Raw genomic sequence first — 9349 nt, 5'->3', positions numbered from 1 at the left:
TCCAAGTAGATCAAGTGGGCAAGGGACTTTACATGGACTCCACTCAACTTCAGACACAGCTTCAGCCATTATGTAGAGTGATTGAAATTGAACACAACTAAGTAGTGACATTGGCTCACAGTGATACACCAAATATAAAATATTGAAGCTTTTACAGAAGCAAGCAGTAAGAAAAAATATGAAGCTCAGAGAAGTAGATTTAAAATTTGGACTGCTATTTGATACCAAATCATCATCAACTCCAAGCATTGCAAGTGATAGATGAGTTTGGATGTCACAACTCCCAGAGTTTGCTCCAGATACATCCTCAATCAATTCATCTAATTCCATGGACATTGTCAATTACCTCTTGGTCCAATAAGGTAGATCATCTCCTTCTCCTCGTAGTAATTTCAACAATTTTCCTTCAACCGATCATTTTGGGTGCCTGTTTGAGGTACTGGAGAATAACGAAGATGAGCCTAAGAAGGACAATGATGATCAAGAAAGGTAGAGACCATCATCCATAGTCTGCAGTTCTATAAAATAAAGAACATGACAAAGATTTTACGTGATAAGATAATGTCTGCTACTCAGGCACTGCATCAATGTATACTTTATTGTTCTCATCAATCTCCCCACTGATGAGCATCCAAGATAGCAGAGTGAGAACTTTACTTTTCAACCATCGTCACAAGGGGCGAGCACCATAAACATGCAAGTACCACGTTACCACGTTATCCATTTAGAGGTTTTAAATGAGAATCCCCAACTAGTCTTGCATTTTACTCACAAATTTTGACCTAAATTACCCGTAAACCACAAAGGCTAATAATGATCCTGCCTGCTTCACTAGTATTAACAAGTAAACAATGCATTAATTTATATTAATCAGCAAACACACCAAAAACATCCCTTTACTATATACTTTGAACTAAGTTCGCCGAGTACGTAGAGACAGGCAGCACCCCATTTTTAAAGTTCAAGTGCGAGAGGAAAATGTTAAAATTTAAAGAACAGAACTGAAATTTATATCGATGGGATCCATACAGAAGGAAGAAGATCATGTGAAAATTAGAAAATCTGAAACTGAATGTGAAAATTGAGAAAATTGAAAATCTCAGAAAGCAACTCTGTAAACTGAAGAGTTCACAGCTCTTAAAGATCAACCGTTGGCCACCACAACCAACTGCCAGCAAAAATATCAAACTAAAATTACTCCCTAGACAGGTTCATGCAAAATATATGACAGACCATTGAAAATCTGAGAAAATGAAATTGTAAACTGAAGAGTCCTGCGCTTTTAATATTCACTGTTGGCCACCACAACCAAAACTCTGCAAAACATCAAACTCCTAGAATAACTTTCCACATAGGTTTATATGACAGGGCATGGAAAATAGAAATAAGACCTTGAATAAAATCATTGTACATGAAGAACACCGAGCAAACATTATGAATAAAAATACCAGGCATCAGAATAGAACATATAAATTGCAATTCTAGATTGTTTCAAAGGGAGGTAAGTCCAATTTAATCAGGGAACCCTCCCACAACATCTCCTACGATTTGGAGACATGTGTCCAAGGAGTGGGTCATGTCCCCTGCAATAGGGAAAGGGAGGACTGGTGAAGGAGATGCAGTGTCAAGTTTATTAGGGTAGGGGGCACATCCCCTGGCAAGTTAGACTGAATAAAACAAGAAACAAAGTGATTACTTACAAGATCATAGGCTTTGTGAACAACAAGATCCAGAGCGGCATCTGTAAACCCTGAAGCAACACCTCTCTCTGCAAGATGAATTGCTACATCTTTCATCTGTAGTCTAGCAACTTTCTTGAGCTCATCATGGGAAAGAGGATCAAATACAACTATCTCATCAAGTCTATTCAATAACTCTGGCCTGAAATGTCTTCTAACCTGCAACAATATTCAAAGGCATGTCAAAACACCACAGCCAACTTCGTGATAAAATTATATGAAAAAGATGCATACACAGAGTCCAGGAATGCGTGTGCATACTTCTTGCATGACATTCTCTCTTGCGTTTTTTATTGTTGTGTGGCCAGACAATGCAGAAGTGTGGCCAGACAATGCAGAAAGCGAGTGCTCTGCTCTAAGGTTGGATGTCATGATATTGACTCTGTTTGAGAAACTAAAAGCGCGACCTTGGCCATCCGTAAGTCTACCATCATCAAGCATTTGAAGCAAAGTGTTGAGGACTGAAGCCATAATGAAGAAAGACAAAGATCTCGACAGACAAGGGCAGCAAAGATCTAGGCTAGAGAACTGCAATTTCGTGATTAGGAGGAGGAGAAGATAAGCACACTGGTTTCCCCTGATGGGTCAAATTCTGGTTCTCTGTCAGCTGCCATGTATATGGAAGCAATGCTGTTGCTATTTTTATGTGGGTTTCTTGCAGCTACACTGCTAGTTAAACCGAGGTGGGTCCATTCTGCATTTGACCATGCATCATCCCTCCTGGGCTGCTTCAATACTCGATTTGCAGGCCAAATTTTTCAAGAAAGTGATTGATAAGAGAAAGGTGACATGGTCCTCCTCTGCCCTGCTTCATGAATTGAACAACATGCATTTTAAGGTTAAAGAGATTGTGCAGGATGTTGGTTGATCAACTCTGAGTGGGAGATGGACGACTACTAAGATGTTATGATGCCTTCTAGAAAGGGATGTTTCCACTTAAAATTCAGATTAAGGAGCTTCATGAGATATTTGTTTCGAGATGAGTAGCTGTCCTAGGTGTTTTTAGCCATGCTAGGAATTAGACAGTTTATGTTATGTTCTGGATTTAAAGAGAACTGAGAGGGAAATTTAGTTCGAGAATTTGGGGTTTGAAATTGTCATTAGGGCTTTCATTCTTATTGAACTGTACAATAGGAGGCTTTATTCTTAGTGTGTCTGAATTTGGGCTCCTTCGTAACCTCCTCAATGGAGAATTTCATGCTTTTATATATCGTGTTTCCACAAAGCTCGAATATAGGAACTGGTGAATGCCGGTGTCTGCGCAACATAGGGCACATAATATTCTATATTGAAATGGTTTGGACTGGGAAGCGTATAAATGGGGGTTCAAATATCAAAATATGGAGGTGTCATAATATATTCTTCTTGGATGAGAAGCTGAAGTGTTGAAGCTCAAGAACGTAGATTCTGACATTCATTATCAAATTACCAGGCCTCTTTGAGGGATAACTTTAATATGTTTAAGAGGAAATGAGCCTTTGATTTTTGTTTTTGTGCTTAATTTCGGCCTAATGAAGTCAATTACTGCTATACTCTTCTATGCGCATAACCAGAAGCGAGTGGAACAAACTGTTTATGCACCCTTGCGCTTGCTATGGCTCCCATCAAATAAGTTGTTGTAATTCATGTACTATTACAATACTGTAATTTCATGGTACACTCAGAGTCAGTCTAAAAGGAAAAGTTGTATGCTATCACCATCTGAATAATTTTATCCAATTTCGCTGAATTAAGCTCTTAATTTATATTGTAAATGTTTTTCTTGGATGTGTTGCAGGTTTTTTCTCATGTGACTATTCAACTGTTATTTGAGAGCGTTTATCTTTACTGAGGCTAGGTCTTCCTGGTATCTGAAGCCAAGAAAGCACTACAGGTCACTCTATCAAATTGTACTATTAAGCAGTATTATGAAGTTTTTTAATTAATGATATGTAATGTTGTGATCCAACTAAAATATGACATAACCTGAGGCAAACATGGGTTGTTATGACCTATGTATCAAAGTTTTTTAATTAATGATATGTAATATTGTGATCCAACTAAAATATGACATATGACATAACCTGAGGCAAACATCGGTTGTTATGACCTATGTACAAAGGAACGAACATTTTGTTGATATCATTTTAGTGCTTTAATTTTAGGATTGCACCTAAATGGGTTATTTTGAGATAAGCAACATTGCTTCCATTGTTTTGAAATATGCTAACATCAACACTCTTTCTATGTACATGCTATATGCTAACATCAACACTCTCTCTATGTACATGCTGGTAAATTTGAAACAGATTCTTTTGAATTGTATGAAAAATATAATTATTACAAGCAAGATTGTTCACAAAACTATCATTACAATTTATTGGTCATGGCACAGCTCTTTATCTTATTATGTTAGTGATTGCAACAACTTGGGCATTTTGACATGATCGTTACCTTCTGTTTCAATATATTAAGATAGTTGTATCAATATATTTGACATGTTCTTTACCTTTTCTTTCAATATATTCAGATAGTGTTGTAAGACTTTTAACTTTATTTTTATTGGGAGTGTATTTTGTCTCCATGCCAAGGACTAATTCCACCATATTGGTGTGTGAAAATTGAGAAAATTAAAAATCTCAGAAAGAAACTCTGTAAACTGAAGAGTTCACAGCTCTTAAATATCAACCGTTCGCCACCACAACCAACTGCCAGCAAAAATATCAGACTAAAATTACTCCCTAGACAAGTTCATGCAAAATATATGACAGACCACTGAAAATCTGAGAAAATGAAATTGTAAACTGAAAAGTCCTGCGCTTTTAATATTCATTGTTGGCCACCACAACCAAAACTCTGCAAAACATCAAACTCCTAGAATAACTTTCCACACAGGTGTATATGACAGGGCATGGAAAATAGAATCAGACCTTGAATAAAATCATTGTACATGAAGAACACCGAGCAAACATTATGAATGAAAAATACCAGGCATCAGAATAGAACATATAAATCGCAATTCTAGATTGTTTCAAAGGGAGGTAAGTCTAATTTAGTGAGGGAACCCTCCCACAACATCTCTTACGATGTGGAGACATGTGTCCAAGGAGTGGGTCATGTCCCCTGCAATAGGGAAATGGAGGACTGGTGAAGGAGATGCAGTGTCAAGTTTATTAGGGTATGGGGCACATCCCCTGGCAAGTTAGACTGAATAAAACAAGAAACAAAGTGATTACTTACAGGATCATAGGCTTCATGAACAAAAAGATCCAGAGCGACATCTGTAAACCCTAAAGCAACACCTCTCTCTGCAAGACGAATTGCTACATCTTTCATTTGTAGTCTAGCAACTTTCTTGAGCTCATCATGAGAAAGAGGATCAAATACAACTATCTCATCAAGTCTATTCAATAACTCTGGCCTGAAATGTCTTCTAACCTGCAACAATATTCAAAGGCATGTCAAAGCACCGCAGCCAACTTCGTGATAAAATTATATGAAAAAGATGCATACACAGAGTCCAGGAATGCGTGTGCATACTTCTTGCATGACATTCTCTCTTGCAGTTTTTACTGTTGTGTGGCCAGACAATGCAGCAAGCAAGTGCTCTGCTCCAAGGTTGGATGTCATGATAATGACTCTGTTTGAGAAACTAACAGTGCGACCTTGGCCCTCCGTAAGTCTACCATCATCAAGCGTTTGAAGCAAAGTGTTGATGACTGAAGTGTGTGCTTTCTCAACTTCATCAAAAAGAACAACACTATAGGGTCTTCTCCTTACTGCTTCTGTCAGTTGCCCCCCTTCTTCATAACCCACATAACTGCCATTACAACATCAAATCATTTTAGTACATTACAACAACAAATCGAGCAAAAATATAAATACAACTATACAAAAACAAAAAATCGAGCAAAAATATAAATACAACTATACAAAAAAAGGCGTCTTGCTGTCAACCAATTGAGTGTCTGGCTATCAACTAATCTCAATTAGAAACATCTAGTTGTTCACATACCCAGGAGGAGCACCTATGATCCTTGCAACTGAATGTTGCTCCATATATTCAGACATATCAATACGGACCAGCTGATTTTCATCAAACAATTGAGCTGCAAGAGCCTTTGCAAGTTCCATTTTGCGAACTCCAGTAGGCCCCAAGAATAGGAAAGATCCAGTCGGCTGTTGAGGTCTTTCAAGTCCAGTCCACAATCTTAACACAGCTTCAGCAACTGCTTGAACCGCCTCATCTTGTCCAACAACGTTCACCACACCACACGCAGGTTGTTGGGCAGAGGTTCCACATTCCACGAATTAACAGCGCATACAGTGGCATTAAACAAATGTGAAACTGCAAGATGTCAATTTGGCTGTTCTTGAAAAAAAAATTCCAGGTGTCATCCTTAGAATGAAAAGGACGACGAAAGTCCCTTTCAAAGGAAGGCTTATCAGCCTAATTATTCATTTATTGTTAGTAATATTAAATTTCATTATTTATAAATATTTATTTATTTATATCATTATTAAATTTGTCTTAATGGCCCCACTGATTAAATTGTTCCACAATATCTTTCATAATGGAAAATAATGATCACCGAGTTTGTAATACCTTTTAAATGATTATGGGTTAATAGACTTCATAGCCAAAAATATAAAAATATTTTTTTTTAATAATACAAAGAAGCACTTTTCTTTTTTAATTCTAAACATTAATCAAATAACTTGTTTTTTTGTATACAAACCATCTCATTTTAGTCCCCACCCTAGTTCAATTGGTTAAACAGAGAAATGTGAAACCTTTGAAATTCAAAAGGCATCCCCTATTGTGACTTGGGCTACCAGGGGTGAATGGGGCTACGAGGAGGAGGACATATTGTAGCCCGATAAAGGTTTATTGTTAGTTACGTGTCAGGTGAGTTGTTGATCGTAGAAAAAATGTTAACAGAAAAATTATAATTACTGGTGGTAGTTACGTGTCACTTGGGTTGAGTTACCAAAAAAACAAAAAATGTCACATTTTATAATAATGAAACTAACACTTTTTATATATAGATATTTAATTTGGAATAAGAAAAAAGGAATAGTAGAAATTAAGTCAACTAGTTCATAGATGATTTATTGTTTTTATTCATAAAAATTTAACTATATGTAAAAGAAGACATTATTTTCATTGTTTTGGTTGTTATTTCTACATTTATAATAATAATATGATATAAATATAATTAAATTAATATAAAACAATTTTAACAAATTTAATGAATAATTTAAGTGAGTCGTTTTTTAATATTATAATTTTTTATTTTATTATTTATTTTTTTATGAAATTAAATTATATATAACTAATGAACATACAATTATGTTGTTTTTCATTATATATTATATAAATAAAAGGCAAAGGCACTCTTACATTTTTAAAATTTGATATTCAACAATTACAAAGATATATTTGAAATAGTAAAAATAAAAATAAAAAAATATTTCAATTAGTAAAAAGAGAAAAAACAATATTATTTCATTGCTGTATTGAAATTCATATCTAGAGAATATTTATGTATCTTGCAATATTAAACATTTAACAAAAAAGCACAACTTTTTAGCTTGAAAGGTATAGAATGTTGGGTTAAACAAGTTGTAAAGGAGAAAATTAAGGAGGTCCAAAGCTATCAAATTGAGATCCTAAATTAGGAGGTCATATTTTGATCCTTCACACTATCAAATTGATATCCTAAAATAGGAGCCTATATTTTGATCCTTCACACTCACAAACTATTCAATCTAGTAGTCAAGCAAGCTTTCCCAAAACATTGACTTAAAGCTTCATTTCTCCTATTTTTAAAACCAAGGACTAAATAATCCCTCTACCTAGAGGACCATTATGATAGACCATGCTATTCTAGCCAAGTTTAAACCTATAATAATTTCGCAAGAAAAAAGATTAGGATATGGCTATAATTTTAAGAGAAAGGAATAAAGAAGCTTGAGAAGATTTTACAAGCCATCATTCCACTATGGACCATATACGTAGGAAGTTTAATCTTTTTGTCCTTTGGGATATGTACATTAGTTTATTTATTATGGATTTATCCTATTAAAATATTTGCATCAATGTGTGAACCCGTTGCCAAACTATAGAAGGCCATTTTCTATGAAGAATACAATGGAACCATTTCAATTTGAGGATATTGGTATATAATTTTTCTTGCTCCCTTATTTTAGGGCATCATTGATTTTGAATTTTGTGCTTCCCTCTTCGTGATTGGTTCTTTGGTTTGAGAGGTTCCATTTTTCTTCAATTGGTACACGATCTTAAAATTTGGACCTATACCTCTTCTGGCATTATACTTTGAGGACAAACTCCCACTCCACATGCTCTACTCCCTTATATCTCGTTCCTTCTTAGAGAATTCCTTTTCGCTCAAATATCACTTCATTGCAAACACTAGACATCACTATCCCTATGTTTTTTCCTAGTATTTTGATTCATCTCTAGTCGCACCTTATTCTATTTAAGAGAATTCCTTCCCACGCATATCAAATTTTTCAAAAACATTATATTTATTATTTCTAGGGTTTCTTCTATCTTAGTCTTAAGCTCATTACATGTTTGAAATGCACATAGCTCAAACATTGCTAGCAAATTGTGAATTTCTATAGGACATCCTCGCACAACAAAACCCCATAGTAGCCAGGGTGTTCCATTTCCAACATCTCACTTAGGCTCACTTTAGACCTAACATTCCCCAAGTGAATTAAGTTAATATATTTTAGATCTACAGTAAATTAATTAATATATTTTATAAATTATTGTTCTAATTTATATTCACAGTAATCATCTATTAATAATATTTTTCTCTTTCTGTATTCAGGCTTCTGTGATCCGTAATTAGTTAAGCAAAGTCTTTCGGTAGAAATCGTGACCAGATAACGAGCCAGACCATGGAAATGGCTTAAATGGAGAGCAATATAGACACCAAAATTTAAGTAATGGCTATATTTGAACAATAATATTTAAATTAAGATATTAATTTATTAATATATTAAAAGCAAATATTATTAAGTAACAACTGTATTAAACGACTAGTTTTTGAAAAATAATAGTTAAGTTAGGATATTAATTTATTAAAACAAATATTAATAAGTAACAACTATATTAAACAAATAAATTTTTTCCTTTCAGTTTTGAATATATATATATATATATATATATATATATATATATATATATATATATATATATATATATATATATATATACTACTTTCTTGATTTGTGAGTAATATGTTTAAAAGCATTGAAGTGGTTGATGGTAGGATTTATTTATTATTTTAAATTATTAACTTAATTAATATATATTTTTTTGTTAATCTTGGCAGATCTATCCATTTTCTATTATATATTAGGCAAATTTACACCACATAGGTTGACCGGGTGGCCTCAACTTGCCCCAAGGGGAAACCAAGTCTCTTGGCCACCAGTCAGCATTACAAGTAATCCAAAAATAACATTGTTTCATTCTTTCTAGGAAAGCTAGATAAGTCTCGATCTCATGTCCAGATACTACATAACTGTAAAAACTAGCATATGCAATAGGAAAATTAAAAGCTAACTGCATAAACAAAAATTATGCATGGGGA

General features: G+C 34.4%; 1 pseudogene; it reads right to left on the bottom strand.

Annotated features, from left to right (window-relative positions):
- Nucleotides 1-499: 499 nt before the first annotated feature.
- On the bottom strand, nt 500-5789 carry LOC149202544 (chaperone protein ClpB1-like; annotated as a pseudogene).
- Between the last annotated feature and the right edge of the window lie 3560 nt (nt 5790-9349).

This window comes from Pinus tabuliformis, chromosome 2_1 (assembly GCF_031772625.1).
Source record: "Pinus tabuliformis cultivar Carrire ecotype Pingquan chromosome 2_1, CPIR1, whole genome shotgun sequence".
Classification (NCBI taxonomy): Eukaryota; Viridiplantae; Streptophyta; class Pinopsida; order Pinales; family Pinaceae; genus Pinus; species Pinus tabuliformis.
This window is presented reverse-complemented; position numbering and strand designations above follow the sequence as displayed.